This window comes from Crocodylus porosus, unplaced genomic scaffold (assembly GCF_001723895.1).
Source record: "Crocodylus porosus isolate Cpor-Errol unplaced genomic scaffold, CroPor_comp1, whole genome shotgun sequence".
In the NCBI taxonomy this organism is placed as follows: Eukaryota; Metazoa; Chordata; order Crocodylia; family Crocodylidae; genus Crocodylus; species Crocodylus porosus.
Genome location: NW_017728951.1, coordinates 35,679,189 through 35,695,162, shown reverse-complemented (window position 1 = coordinate 35,695,162; position 15,974 = coordinate 35,679,189).

The window sequence follows — 15,974 nt, the reverse complement described above, 5'->3', positions numbered from 1 at the left end:
CACATCACCCCACATCTTAGTGTCATCAGCAAATTTGAACAGGGTGCTTTTTACCCCCTTGTCCAAGTCGCTGATGAAGATGTGGAACAGTGCGGGCCAGAGGACCGAGCCCTGGGGGACCCCACTGCCCACATCCCTCCAGGTCAAAAATGACCCATCCCCCACCCCTCTCAGGGTGCGGCCCTCCAGCCAGTTAGTGACCCATTTGTCTGTGTAGGCGTTGATGCCACAGCTCCCTAGTTTTTTAATGAGAATGGGGTGAGAGACAGTGCCGAAGGCCTTCCTAAAGTCCAGAAAGACTACGTCCACTGCTACCCCTGCATCTAAGGATTTTGTGACCTGGTTGTAGAAAGCCACCGGGTTGGTCTGACAGGACCTGCCTCTAATGAACAAATGTTGGTTGCCTCTAAGCATAATCTCCCCTGCTGGCCCCTCATGGACATGTGCTATGATAATTCTCTCAAAAAGAGAATTAGTTATTTCATCTCTCTACTTGTCAGATCACTACCTGGAGAGCAGCATGATCATGCTTTATTGATCTTTCTTGTTAAAATTTTTAGATTCTAATCTCTTTGGGACAGGGACAATACCTTATGATATGTTTGCACAGTGCCTAGCTCAATGGGGATGTGATCTTTATGGAGGTTCAATGCATTGCACCAGGTGTTGCATAGTCTGAGGCTCTGTGCCACAATCACGGGTGGTTGAGCCAATGGTATAGCCCCACTTCTTCATTAGTTCTTTGGCATGTCTGACTCCAGTACATAGGCAGTTAAGACATTGCCACCTTTGCCATGGTTCGTCAGCCTCTGGTGGTAAGGACTCAGCTGCTGGAATGTACATTTTTTCAGTATCAGGTGTTTTCTTCAGCCTCTCATTCCACATCTGTAGTCATGTCTCCTTGAGTGTGGCATTGACAAGTTAGGTGCTGATGAGGAAGCTCCTGTGTGGCTTCAGACATTTGGGTGTTGCGGGATGGTCATGCAGCAGGTGTCTTACATCTTTGGTTTGTCTCAGTTGTTCTATCCTGCTGGCCACTGCTCTTCTGATATCAGGCAGAATGATGCCAGCCAGAGGGTACACACTGTTTAGGTTGGTAGGCTTCAGACATCCCCTGTGACATGAACACTGTGTGCCCCCAGTGGCTGGGGGGACTTGGCAAGCTCCAGTAGGTGGCAGTGGCTCTGGTAGTGACAGGAGCATGGCTTCCTGTGGGAGCTCCATCCTTACCACCGCCACGCCACTGTCAGCAGCGGGGAGGGGGTCAGCAACCACCTGCAGGCGCCTTTTAGTAGAGGGAACACCTCCATGCTCAGAGGGTGCATGTGCACCCCCTACACATTGCCAATGCCCTGTGATGTATTGGCAGGTATAATTCAGAGTTAGTTATCTGTGTTTGTCTGAAGTTAGGCAGAAAGCAGGGCAGTGTGACACTTTATAGACTAACTCGTTCAGATAGGCATGAGCTTTCATAGGCTATAGTCTACTTCATTAGATGTGTGTGTATATTAGAGAAAAATTTGGGGAAGTAAAAAGGTGAACTCAGCATCTTTTGATAATTAATTCTTCTTCTGTTACTTTTTATTTTCACATAATTCTGCACATCCTAGGGGTGCCCTGGCCCACAAGCAGAAGTGCCAAAAATATGGGAAGTTCATGAGATCATCCAACCTACTTTTGAGGTATCATGAGCTTTGGAGAACTTATTCAAACTGAGCCTGTGAACATTAGCTTTGCAGTTCTTGCCTCAGTTCTAGTGTAGCTAACCAAATTTCTTCCTGCAGCTTTGTTTGGACCTATTATTTCTTGTTTCCCCTCCAAACACTGATGTGTAAATTTGCTGGCAAAGAACAAACGGTATCTGTACCCCATTGTGTTCCAGATAGGTTGCAAAGCTTATCATCTATAAGAAAGAAGGGCATGAGGCAACATCTGCTAAGATTAAACATGTTCAAATCAATTAACTAATTTTTAAAAAATGTAGAAATTTTGAAAGATTGGAAGCCTGGCAATTTCACTCTTTGAAAGTAATACAGAGTAGCTTAGGAAACTATTGACTGATTAGACTGGTGTCTGTCCTAGATAAAATAATGTAAGAATTAAGTCAGAACTCTGATTAACAAAGAATCAGAAGCAAAAACTATATTTAATGCCAGTAGCATGGTTTTGTAGCAGTTAGGTCTATAAATAAACCAACTTCTTGTTTATTTTTTGACACTATTACAGGTCTGGTAGATAATGTATTGATACAGTAAATTTAGATTTATCCAAAACATTTAACTAGGTAACACATCCCATCTTGATTATTTAGAAATTTGAAATTATTTGGAATTAACAGAGCAAGCATTGGATAGATTTGAATTCAGGTCCCTGAGAGTGCTCAAAGCATATCTATTAATGGGAGTGTAAGAGTGAAGTTTTCATAGATTTCATAGAGATTAGGGCTGGAAGGGACCTCGGAAGATCATCGGGTCCAGTTGTTGCTATGATGCTCCAGAAACCACGCAAGAGGCAAGAATTTCTTAGGGTGGTATCTTTTATTGCACCAACAAACTAGCAGGGAGATAGCTTTCAAATGCTTTCATCAGGTCTCATGTTAATGGGCACATATCATTGAGCAGCGCTGTTTCTAGCAGGGAGCTTACAAACTGTTTCTTGCTCTGACAGTAATTCATATTTTTATCCAATAAACTAAATAAGCCTAAGAGATTCTTGACTGGAAAAGCTTGCAGGTAATTAGTGAGGTTGGAAGGCAGTGACTCAGGGAAAGACTTAGAAGTTGTTATAAATAATCACTTCAGCACAGTAGTGGATTTGGGATTTTGAAAAGGGGGGTGCAGTGGAAAGCAGAGAATTCACTACACTTGTACAACGCAGTTGTGCTAAGTAATGCTAAGAAGCTGAAGGGGGATGTGACTATACCACCACATCTCCTGGATCTGCCCCTGCCTAAGCATGACCTCTCAATAAAATGCTGTGGCTAAAAGTGCTAATGCAAGCTTGGATGTTTAGAAGGGAAATGGAGTAGAGAAATGACCTTGCTTCTCTAAGCAGCATTGGTGAGATCAATTCTGGTGTTCATACTTCAAGAGTTATGTGGAAATACTGGAGATTGCTCAAAGGAGAGCTACAGACATAATTCAGGGTCTAGAAAATGCACCTTACAATGTAAGGCTTTAGGAGCTCAGATTCTCAGTTACCAAAGAGAAATTGGACAGGTGGTCTAGTCACTGTGTATGGATGCTTACACATGGAAAAGACACCTCTGAAGAGGGGATATTTCACTCTTCCTGGAAAAACATAACATGAACCAGTTGCTGCAAGCTGAAGTTAAAGACATTCAACCTTAAAACAAAATGCAATTTTGTAGCAGCAATGGAACATAAATACTAGAGCAGCATACCCAGGAATGTACTGGACTTACCACCTCTCCGAGCCTTTAAAATGAAATTGGGCATCTTTCTTGAGAGATGCTTTAATCCATCTTCTCAAAGAAATTCTTTGGCTTGAGTACTTGGGGTGGTGTAGTCAAGCTGAATGCCTATGTGGGTTCCTTTTGGTTTTGGTATCTGTGAATCTCTGTGTGAGAAGGGAGGCAAAAGCCACCCCCCCCATGGGTCCTAAACCCCCACCCGACATGCCCCGATACTCACTGCAGGAGTGAAAATGAGTGGTAGTGGGGAGAAACACTGGCACAGGCTTGGCAATTCCAGAGCTGCCTGAGCCTGCGAATCAGTGAGTACCAGGGGCGTGGCTCCAGAGTGGCACGGGCTGCTCAGAAGGCAGCTGGAGACACAGCTGGAGTGGCGCCAGGGAGAGGAGAGCAGAATACCAGCCGGGAGACACTGGCTGCAGAGCCAGGGAGCACCAGCCCCAGACACAGGTAAAAGAGGCTGAGCATCTGCCGGAGGATGCCGGCAGACAAGACGAGGAGTCTAAGACCCAGGAATGGAGGGACACCAGGGAGCTCCATCAAGGGGAAGCAGTCCCCCAGGATGCCCAGGAGCAGAGCCACAGCCATGCCAGGGGGCACAGGTACTGCAGGAGGGAGTGGCAACAAGGGACTGCCAGCACCCTCGGGCAGCACAGCAAGGAGAGAGGCATGGGAAGCTATGGAGCGCTGCGTGGGAGTGACAAGCAATGCCAGCTGGTGAAACCCCAACAGCCCAGCCACAGGTCAGATGGGCCAAAAGGGGGAAGGGACGCAGAACCCTGGGGGGCTTGCCTGAGAGGGCCAGCAGAGGCCAGGCACCAGATGGCCAACTCATCCAAATGCCTATTAGGTGGAAAGGACAGTGGAGTCCTTGGCAAGACTGTGGGCACCTGGGAAACAAGATCCCAGGAGCCTGTCAACTGACTTCTTACTTCTAGTTCTAATCCTAAATTGCAGTTAACCCTGGACTGGGGTGTATTTAGTTGCCCAGACCTCAGTCTGAAGATGAAGGATGACCTGGGGTGAGGGACAGCTAGGAAGATCCAACCCTTGGAAGTGGGCAGAGTTGATGAGATGGGATCATCCCAGTGCAAGATCTGTGAGACCAGAGTCCATCCCCGGCCGTGGGTATGGTGAGGGTGGGATAAAGGGGAGGTTGGAGTCCCATGAAGAAAGTCCAGGTTCAAGATCTTCTCAGGCCACCTACAGGGTACTGCCTCCCAAGAGAACAACAATGAACATCAAAGACATGGCAGACGAGTAGAAGCAGCACCCGAACCACCTCAGTGATGCCGAATCCAGATCTCACCCTGATGTTGCTGAGGGGCAAGGCTTCAACCAAAAAAGGGCCAAAGCCCTATAACACCTACCATTATGAATCCCCATGTCAGGGGTTTTCAACCTTTTTTTAATGACTGTACCCCCAGTGACCATCTTTTTAATAAGTGTACCCCCGGGGAGGGTGGCAAGTTGACGGACACTGAGCAAGGCGGGAGAGGGAGCAGCAAGCAGCCAGATGCAGAATGGGGGAGTGGCAAGTGGTGGAGTGGCAGCAGTGCAGCGTCTCTGCAGGCTTGCTCTCGCCCAGCCCTGGCCCTGCTCCTGTGAGGCAGCAGCATGAGGTGGCAACGCTCCATCCCTGCCTGCCCCACTTACCCCTTGGGACCATTCAAAGTACCCCCAGGGTGTACACATACCGTCGGCTGACAATCAACTTTGCACTAAGGTAATGATTATGACCAAATTTCAGGCTTCAGGGTTTCAGCTGGACACCTACATGGATTAGGGGTTCAGAGACAAACAAGAGGGGCTTGTTTTGCCTTTCTGTGAAACATCAGAGATTCGAAATGGCTGTAGATGGACCTTCAGAGATGCTGAACTCATGGTCTGAGGTTATACAGAGAATACTTTTTCTTAGAATATGCCTTAAGAATATGTCTGCAATTGGGAAGTATGACTGCAACATGGCTGTCATACTTGCATTAGCTTTAACTTAGCTTGGGTAAGAATAGTACTCAAGTGGCTACCCCACAAAGATGTCCATGTTGCTGTGTCTTAACTGTTATTGTGACTTACGCTAACTAGGTTAAATCTAATATGAGCATGCCCACCTGTGCTGCAATCCCAATTTCCAAATGCAGTGTGATCAAGACTGTAGAGCCTTGCTCCCAGGATCATGGCACATTCATTGCCAGGTTTGGTGGCACATCGATGATCAGGTGGATGGCGAGGTTGCTGTTTTTTTCTTCCATTTATCTGTGGCATGGGTATGGATCACATGCAAGGATATTACCTACTCAGTTCCCTGCTAATGCAAGTACTTAGAGCATTGGCAGCACATGGTTTTCAGCTGGTCTTTACCTGTCACATGCCCAACAGTTTAATTTCCAAGTACTAAAATGATTTTGTCTAAGTAACATTGTTGGGCTCAGTGTAGGGGTATCCAAGTGACATTTAGTGGCCTATTTTAAAGAGGAGGTTGGACTAAGTGTCCCAATAGTCCCCTGTGGCTTTAAATGCTGTGAAATACATTAAGTGGCTTCTGCATTTCATCCCAATGTTAAATTTTCTCTATTTTATGTAGGACCTGATTAGCCACATTATTAATTCAGTTTTATGGCACTGTAACGAATGATTTGGCTCTGACACTAGGATCAGAGTGGAATAGTATGGTCACATTGGAGGCCAAAATCTGAACAACATTTTTGAGATATTTCAGGATAAAAGGAGCTACATAAATGTAGGTCACTTTTATTAAATGCCTTGCAAATCGTTTATAATGCCTTTAAATATCAGAACAGCCATACCACATCAATAACCCCAGCACATGTGTTTACTTTATTTTAGGGGTTGCCACAGTTCACTATAAATGGCTTAGATATGTTTGGTAATTCAGTTATAATGAAACGTGCGAGCCTTCAATAAACACATGTGTTACAACTCGTCTGTGATGCAAGTGCTTGGCCAATTATGTACATTAGGGATGACTGCAGCAGGCTCATAAATAGTCTTTGTAACTCCTTGCCCCCATTTTCCTCTCCCTCACACATACTTTATAACGATGTGTTACTCTAAATTCACAGATCTGAAAACCAGAAGAGACCATTAGATCATCTTGTCAGAACTCCTATATAACATGGGCCAGAAAATCTCATCTGGGTACTCTGGGCTAGAGAGTTTAATGAAAGTGCATCTTCCAAAATGACATCCAGTTTTGATGTGAAGAACTTAAGAGATGGAGAATGTACCATTTCAGTTGATATTCTTCCCCGCATTTAAAAATGTTTGTTTTATTCAACTCCATTGATCCTTTGAGAACTAGCACAGATCAAAAGAGAAGCAGGCCCAATTGGACTAGATGAGCCACATGCAAATCAGGTCAAGTCAGTCCTGAAGCCACTACAACTGTTGGGGCACTTTAGATGCTGTAACAACCTTAGTTGACTTGTTTTGCATCATTGGTGATTCTTCAGGCAAAGTGACCTTGTAGCACCGATTTCCTCTCCAGGCTGTTGGCTTGCAGGAGCCCATGCATCCTTTGATAGGCTTATTTTTTAATCTTGTTGGATGTCCATACCCAGGTAAGCCTAGGTGGGGATGCCAGTTTAGTCACTGACAACCCAACCATGGAATAGGCTGTACTGAATGATATGGTACCTTACCAAACTGGAGCCTGTTTTCAGGTTTGAAAAAAGTATTTATTAAATCTAACATGTCACCCTGTCATCAGCTAACCTCCTTGTCCTGCAAGATTTTCCCATCTCTACACACATCCTGCCTAAGACAGGAACCAGATTTTCCAAGGAGTTCAGGGCCCATGTAGGCACCTAAATAAAGTCCATATTTTAAAAAATGGTCATTGCTCTGTGTAATAAAAAGTGTTTTACAAGCATAGGTCACGTCCAGAAATCTGGCCAGAGAGTTGAACTCCTTGGATATTCTGACCCCAATAGTGAGCACTGTGTCTTTTGAAAATTCTGGCCTGTTTTAACTTGGGGTATAGAAAGATTTTTTTGTATGTAGGCTCCCTGCCCAGGGGTAAATGTCTCATAGAAATGCATGCACGCACAAATGTGCACACATGTATGCGTGCACACACACACATGCCTGTCAGTCACTAACATGTCCTTTCATCCACTTTACTTGAGTTCTGACAGGTCTCCTCCCTGTATGGGATTTACTGCATTGACCTGAATGCAAGATGACTGAATTTAAAACAACTCCCCAATAATTAGCTTCTATAACGGACAATTTATACATTTGTCCCAACTGTCCATGTATAGAATCAGATTATTGGAGGGTTGTCTTACATTTGTTTTCCCTCTATCCTTGCAGTGGAAAAAGTAGTGGCAGGGAGGCAAGCAGTGGAAGAGGCAGTAGCAGGCAGGTGGTGGGAGAGGCAATTGGTGGGTAGACAATACCGGGGGCAGGCAGTGAGGGAGTCAAGAAGCCTGGTCCTTGCCCCTTGCCTTCCCACACCTTGCCCCCTGCTGCCTGCTGCCCCATCACTTGCCTCCCCTGATGCCTGCCCTCCCAGTGCCTGCCTACACACCCCAGCACCTGCCCCGCTCTCTGGTCCCAGTCCCTCTACCTGGCCCCTCCTTACTGCCTGACCTCCCCACCACATCTGTCCCCTCCAGTCTCCTCCCACCGCTCACCCTCCAGCTCCAGTCCTGACACAGCTCCAACCCACTCCAGCCCAGGGCAGAGAGCACACATTTGCCCTGTCGTAGCCCAGCTATGCAGCAGCTACTATGGCAGCAGCAACTCTGGCTGGGCTCTGGAGGTCAGGCTGGAGCTGCTGCTGCCACTGCTAGTGGGCTGGGCTGGGCTGGGGCCGGAGTGGGGCTAGAGTCCTGGCAGAGGTGGAAGGTAAGCAACTTGGTGGGGGGAGCAAGCAGCATGGCAAATTATTGCAGTAGGGGGTAGAGACAGGGGGGGCACAAGCAGTGGCAGCGGGGAGAGGACAGCCAGGGGGATCAGTTAGGTGCAGGGGGGAAGAGGAGAGGTCAGGGCCAGAGTTGGAGCCCCAGTAACCACCCACCCCTCTGCCACCTTGTACTCAAATCCAAGACAAGGGACTTTTCCCCCCCATGTTAAATAGGAAAAAATACTTTGCCTTGGATTCAGGTAAATAACGTATGTTAGACATCAGAAAGTCTGGTCATCTCTGATGGAAGGGAGTCTTCCAGGATGACAAACTCTGGTAGTTATCTTGGGTCACTGAGGAAAGAAGATGAAGAAGGTTTATATCAGTTCTTATTCTAAACCTTGTCTAGTGTTTGGGGGATATTTACTCCCAAGCTGTTTCTCCAATTTATAATGACAAGGAAAAGAGAAGAGGTCAGATGTGTGGCATGAAGACACATGCAAAGGATAGGAAGAGGGATGACTGGGAGCATATTGTAGTCAACTTTCCCTCACCTGGTAGATGGTTCCTGGGACACCTTTGCTAGAGCCAGATCAGGATGCTGTAGCCTGATCATCCAAACAGAAGCTGGTCATAAAATATATCCCAGACTATTTGTAAGAATCAATTTCCATCTTAATGACAGCATAAAGGTGAAGGATGAGTGCATTGTCCTGTCAGATTTCACGTGCAGATCATGCAGGGAACCTCTACAAGAAACCGTCCAAACCCCTCCTGAGTGAAAATGCAGATTGGAGACAGTGTGCATTTTTAATTGCTCTATTAGCACAAAATAAAAATGCACATAAATTTAAGGGCTTTTAATATTACACTTAGGACTGTTTACTTGCTGAAGGTAAAGTGCTTTGAGAAGGAAAGCACACTTCCTCACAGGGGCTGCTTCTCATAATTAGTTGGAGTATGACTGTTTAAATTGTAGCTCGGCAGAAATGTTTTGATTCTCTGAGGCACCAGTGACTCTGTAACAGAGCTGCCTTTCACATCCACTTCTTAAGTGTAACAGATCATTTAGGCCCTGGCTTGGCCAGGCTCACATAAACCAGGTTTACAAAGAGTTATAGAAAGGCTGGGATTTCCCACCCCTTTCCTTTTCTCCTCCCCCTCCCCCAACTCTTTCTTTCTCATTCCAATTTTTCCCCTTATAATTTTACCAAAAGGCAATGCAGTCAAGTTTTTCTTGGATCCTATGAGTCTAGATCAGTACATATCAGTAACAGGATATGAATTTATACATGGCTGTATGCTGGAAGAAAGACACAACAGTTATATTAACTTAAAGGAGCCTCAGAGTTTGTTTTGTTCTCTGTTTGCAAGGCACAATGCCTGTGTTATGTAGGAAATCACCAAGCTGAGGCTGAAATAAGGACCTTCAAAAAAGGCAGCAGCCAAAACACATTGAGAAGAATGGATTGTCTTTCACCTCTTGGGGTAGCCTTAAGTGAAATGTTACTGTCCCCAAATGAAAAGAAAGAGAACTCCACATGCTGGGACCATCATCAAATCATCAGCTGAGATTTGCAAAGCTGCCTGTGGGTTTTGAAAATCTATTTCAAGGGCAGGTTGTCCCTAAAACACCGTTATGAATCTCTGCCAATGCTTTAGGTTGAATTCAGTTATGCCTAGGGACCTATGATCTTTTCCTTTCCCTCAACCTATGAACAAGACAGGTAACTTCCATTGACCTCTATGGGAAATTCAAGTCTTTGTGGAGGGGCTGCACAAGGGTTAAGAATCATTTACAACTGAAGTGGGATATTAGTGGTTGATGTGATCAAATTACACATAAACCAGTATAAGTGATCAGAAACTGGTTCAAATCTGTAACACAACAGAAGTTCAGTGCACATAAACTGCTTTCAAAATGGCTAAAACCAGTTTAAGATAAAATTGGATTGTGTAGTATCAGACTTAACTGATTTAGGTTAAATCAGTTTATTGCACATCTGTCTCAGATCCGCTCCAGATTCAAGTTAACTCCCATTCCACCATCATCCCAGGATGCTTTGCACCTCCCTGCACAAACCCCCTTCAAAGGGTGGGTAGACTAGGCTTGGCCTAAGCTGTTTGCTCCAGCCAAGCAGGGAGGCATGCTCTAGCACTCCCTAGCTTCTGGCCTGAGCCATTGCAGGCATGTGGCTGCATTTCCAGAATCAAAAGTGAATGTCTGTTCACTTGCTTATCGGTTCAATCTATGCATCTTAGACTAACCTGAGAAGACAGAATTGATTCAGCCTCCTGCTTTTTGACTGTCCAGTCAAGGGGTGCTTAACCCCCGGCTTGTGGGCCAAATGTGGCCTGCAGAGCCATGGCACCTAGCTCACAGGGTTCCCCATGGTTTGGGAAATGATGTGGCAACAGAACAGTAGCAATCAATACTGCCTCCCCTCTCCCACTGCCAAATTCCCAAGACCTACATGGCCAGATCAGGGTAGGCCACACCTCCACCCTCTGCAGGTGCAGCTGGATTGATGCTGGGTTTCTCCCCTGCTCTAATCTGTATGGCCAGATCCTAATAGGTCCCTGGACACCTACCTCACATGCTGGATTGGGTTCATGGGCGAGATCAAACCTGCAGATAGAACTAGCACTGTCCGTCCATCCCACAAGGCAAAAAAGGTGAGCACCACTGGTCTGGCCGTAGTCAATGGAAGTCTTTGGAAAGGAAGCACTAAGGAAAGAGTCCCATTGAGAGCAATAGGTTTTAGATCATGGCCATACTATGCTAGGTGTATAGAGATCGAGGCTCTTCCATTAACTTGAGGGTCACTCTACTTCAGGATGGTTTTACAATCTTACTTCAGATCTAGATTCTGTATACTGACTTGACATCTCTGCATCAATATGGCTGTAAACACGCAATTAACATGATTTATTACAGGCATGATCATATATCCAGGAACTGCCACTTTGGTTCAGCTACTTCAGTATGAAAAATGCCCAGATTTGGTCAAATATATGCTTTTCCTATTGCATTTTAATTCCACTGAGAGAATTTTCTTTCTGATCACAGTTGATACCATGTAGCAGGGGAAGGAAAGAAGTTCAGCACTGTGTAAATATGGACAATAGGAAATCTGAGGGCATGATTTTAAACTTACTGAAATGGAGTTACTAAATTTTGCATGTTTTATTTGGAGACAAGAATAGTGTGTGAGATCCAGTGTTCAGGCAGTCGTTCTTGGCCAGGTCTCCTACTGATTTGCTGCGTGACCCTTGGACAAGTCTCTTCCACTCTTTGTGCTGCAGTTTCTCCATTTGTCAAGTGAAAGGATATGATTCATTGATTTTTAAGATCAGAAAGAACCATTGTAGCCACCTCATCTGATTTCTTGCATTACACAGGCACAGAATACCTAGCCAATACCCAGTCTCTTTTCAGAAATCACCTTAAATACCATGTGAAAGCTAATTAAATTATAAATAATTATAAATTCTTATAATCCAAAATTGAAAGGTTGTTATTTTCATAGAGAAATACCACCCCTTTTGCCAGGAGCTACTTTTTTCATAAAAGGTTTGTTTTTGGCCCAAAGGCATACGTTTTAGTCATTCCAAAGAACACTAATCAGAAAGGAATTATTATTAGGTGATTTTTTTTCCCATCCTCAGTAGTTTTTGTGACAGCAAGGATACTTTTTGTTGCTTCCCCGAGCGGGTCGCAAAGGGGTGTTTTCGTCAGGTATCTGGACTTATAAAGGCAGGCAGGGAACTCACTCGTATGGTTACAAACAAGTTTATTTTTACTTCACTCCGCGTCGGAAGTGCAGGCTGCAGACTTCTTACAAAAATTTCACTTTGTTACAACGTTCACTGGTTACCGTGAAGCAGAACTGCTTGCAGGATCCGATGCACTAACTGGGGAAGGGGTACACTGGGAGTTTTCAATGGCGGGAGGCACGGGGGTGGCCGGTCCCCATGGCGTGTGGAAGTTACATGCTGGGTGGATTTCGCTAAGTCCTCTCTGAGTGGCGTTAACCACCGCCTTTTATACTCGTCGCAACCCTGAGGTGCGTTTTCACCCAATCAGCTTCAGGCATTCTATTCATAGCCTGATTTGAACAGTGCGGCAGTTAAAAAGTGCAGGAGTTACTGGCGCGCTCAATTACTTGAAATCACGCGATGATTTCACGCTGGCCACACATGCCCGTTGGCCAGTAGGGCCGTAGGCGGCGATATGCCAACACATAGGAATACTACGTATGGGGCAGTATGTGGGCACGGTGTGCAGGCGTGGCAGCACAACAATGGACTGGTTTCTTACACTTTTGTGCCCCTTATGCGGAATAATAATTGTATCCTCACTCCATATTTATTTTTATGAATTTTTAAATGCTTTTCTATCTCTCTCTCTCCCCTTCCTCTCCCTCTACATCTCTCTCTCTTTCTCTCTTTCTTTCACTCTGATGCTTAAAAAGAAAGCCAGTTTCACATAGTTTAACATCCTGGGAATGCCCCTGGACTCTGCAGTCCATGCCATAATGGTTTGCTGAGCCTCACAACATGCCAACCCATGATTTTGCATATTTAAGACAGTTCTTTGTAGAAGCCCAGGCAGAGTGCATATGTTCAATAAAGCTGCTAGTTCTTTTACATTAATAGTGACTTTTGGCATATTAATTCCAGGTTCCCTGAAGTCTGGGGCACAACACATTAATAAGGTACAACTGAAAATTTGTGTGTAACATTAGTGCAATACATCTGGCTTGCAGCACTGTAAGCATTAAGGCAATATATTATTAATAAAGAAGTCAGTAAGTGTATGTTGCTACATCTCAAATGATGATACCTTGCTTTTTAATCAAGTCTGAAAGATGCCTTTAGTTCGAAAAGCTTCCAGGAGGGTATAACTTACATTCTGCTGGTTATTAGCAAATGTAGCTAAATCTAAGTGTTTTAATTCTTCTGATATGAAATGAAAACACCAGATCATAGGGACTGTGAAGTCAAAAAGAACCATATAAGTATGAAATGAATTTCAAATTTCAGACTAGATTCTCTTTCTGTCCCTGTTTCCGTTGTGACTGGCCAGAGACTCCTAGCTGCAGAGAAGTACCCAGAGAGCATAGAGCCAGAATGGTTAGCTCCTACAGCTTCTTTACTCAGTTCTCACTGCAGAGGTCCTGGCTGCGATGAGGGAGATCATACTAAGGGGATGAAGAATTGAGGAGCAGACAGCATTTCTAGGAGGCCGTTACCAGCAGGTTATTGTTACACCTGCCACCCAGGGTCCCTGACTTCTGTATGGGGCTGAAGGAAGAGTCATAGAGTTCTAATGAGCTTCCTGATTTTCCCTCTGCCAACCCAGTATAATATTGCTCATAGTATAAAAATAACGTGCTCTTATAGAAATCCAAGGCTGTCAGTGCATTTTTCAAACATTAATTATTTAAGTCTCATGTCAGCAGTAATGTAAGTGAGGTTTGGGGGGCTGACTGGGGCAGCAGCCCTAGGCACCACCTTGATGGGGAGCCAAAAATAGCTGCTACTGCAATGTCAGTTGGTCATACCACCACCATCAGTACCATGGCAGCTCACATTTCCTATGAACAGCTGCTGCCTGGGGTCTGGAGCTGCCCTGTTATACCTCTCTGTGCCAGCCTTGTGAAGTGGGTAAAAGTTAGCAACCTCATGTTAAACTGGACAAACTGAGTTATACTGAGATTACCCATAAAGACCAGAACCAGGCACCAGCAGAACAGAGAAGGGACTTGGGGACTGGCACACCTAGCACATTAATGTAACCTTTGCTTGCCTCAGTGCTGTGCCCCTAACTCTAGCAGCCAAGGTACTTAGCCCAAAGAAGGTGATAGAAAAGTGTTCACTAGTCAGATATATGTCTGCTTTGTTGCCCAGTTTGGGCCTCAGTATATTAGATAGCAGTAGTAAGGAAGATATTTAAAGGCATTTAGGTACTTAACACCCAATTCAAGTAAGACAGTCTTACAGTCATAGGGCCGGAAGGAGCCTCAAGAGAGAGATGGATGTCCTATTCCTTAGCTTTCCCTTGACCCATCCTCAACCATGGATTCTTAACCAATCCATGTTAGCTGTTACTGGGCATGTCTACATGAGATGCTACATCACTGTAGCTATGCGCTATGGTGACATAGCTTGTCACTACGGCAATGTAGCATTGGCAGGCACTAACCATGACACCACTGCTACTGCACAGTAGCAACAAGCTTGTGCAGTAAGGGCGAAAATGACCTGTGCACCACTGCGACTGTGTAGTACCAACTGCACGGTCAGGGGCACATGTAGACATGGCCACTGATCACCCACTCTTCTAGTTCACTCATTTATTTTTGTTTAATTTCCTCTAATAATTTCCCAGATGTTGAAGTCAGGTAGACTGGTTTATAATTTCCTGGTTTCTCCCTTTTCCCTTCTAAAGATGGCACTGTATTAGCCCTTCCTAGGATCTTACCAGTTTTTCATAACTTTGCAAATTACCAGCAACTCCCAGATGTCATAAGCTAGTTTCTTCAGTATCCTGGGATAATTTTTGTTAGGCTCTGCTGACTCAGATTGGTCAGTTCAGTTTGGACACTGTGACCATCACTGTCCCCCAGCTTTACCTGTGTCAGGTTAGGGTGCTATGCTTTCTAGTCGTGCAACAGAGTTGATTTAATAGTTTTAGGAATTGGTTAGACAACATTTTAAACAAGATGGTTTGGATAGGGATGATCTTGCTTGAAGCACGAGGTAGATGACCTCCAGGCAGTGGCCTAACTAAAGCAGGTTAAATGAGGCAACTGCCCTGGGCACTAACTTGGAGAAGAGTAAAAGAAAAGGCTGCTGCTGGCAGTCATACAATCAAAATCACAATCACAATTTCACTGGCAAATGAAGGTGACTAATGCTCCTGTGCCTCAGGTGCTGGGCTACATTGCTACACTGCTACCTCCAGAGGTACCTTCCAGCCCTACTTTTCTACGATTCTGTGAAACGGTCTCTGATGCACTCTGCACTCATCAAGATTTACAGCCTCCCCTTCTTGTTCAAATTAATTTTGTTACCTGTTTGATTGATTTGTTGCGGCTGCCTTGGGCATGGAGTTGCCCTGCTGCACTTCTCATCTGAAGTCTTAAATGTCATTTAAATTTATCAGTCCACCCATAGAAAATAAGCTACACAGACATTTTTCAGGCACTGCATAGTGCATTTCACTTGCTTACACTGAATAACACTGCATCCCAGAACGAGTCCCCTATAGGCAGCACTGGGGCCCTTCCCAGTCTGATCCAAGTGATCTGACCTTCTGACCTCCCTCCTGTTCCTCAGCTGTCTCAGGCAAGGTAATGCCAGTTGAGAGGTGGAAAAAAATAAATAAGACATCCTGAATGAAAAAAGCACACTTGGCTCTGACAGTGTGAGTCCCGGTTGAGGAGAAAATACGTACAAAGCACAGCCTTTGTTTATGTGATTTAGTAACTGGAAGAGCCCGTGAAAGAGAAAGTTGCAAGGAGCAATTCTGACTACAAGAAAAATAAACTTGGTCATTTTGCCTCATTCAAAACTGAATGGAGAGTTCAGTGGGAATGTGAGCCTGTGCCCACCCCTCTTCTGACTTGGATGGGCTGAAACTTCTCCAGCACTTCTGCCAGCTGA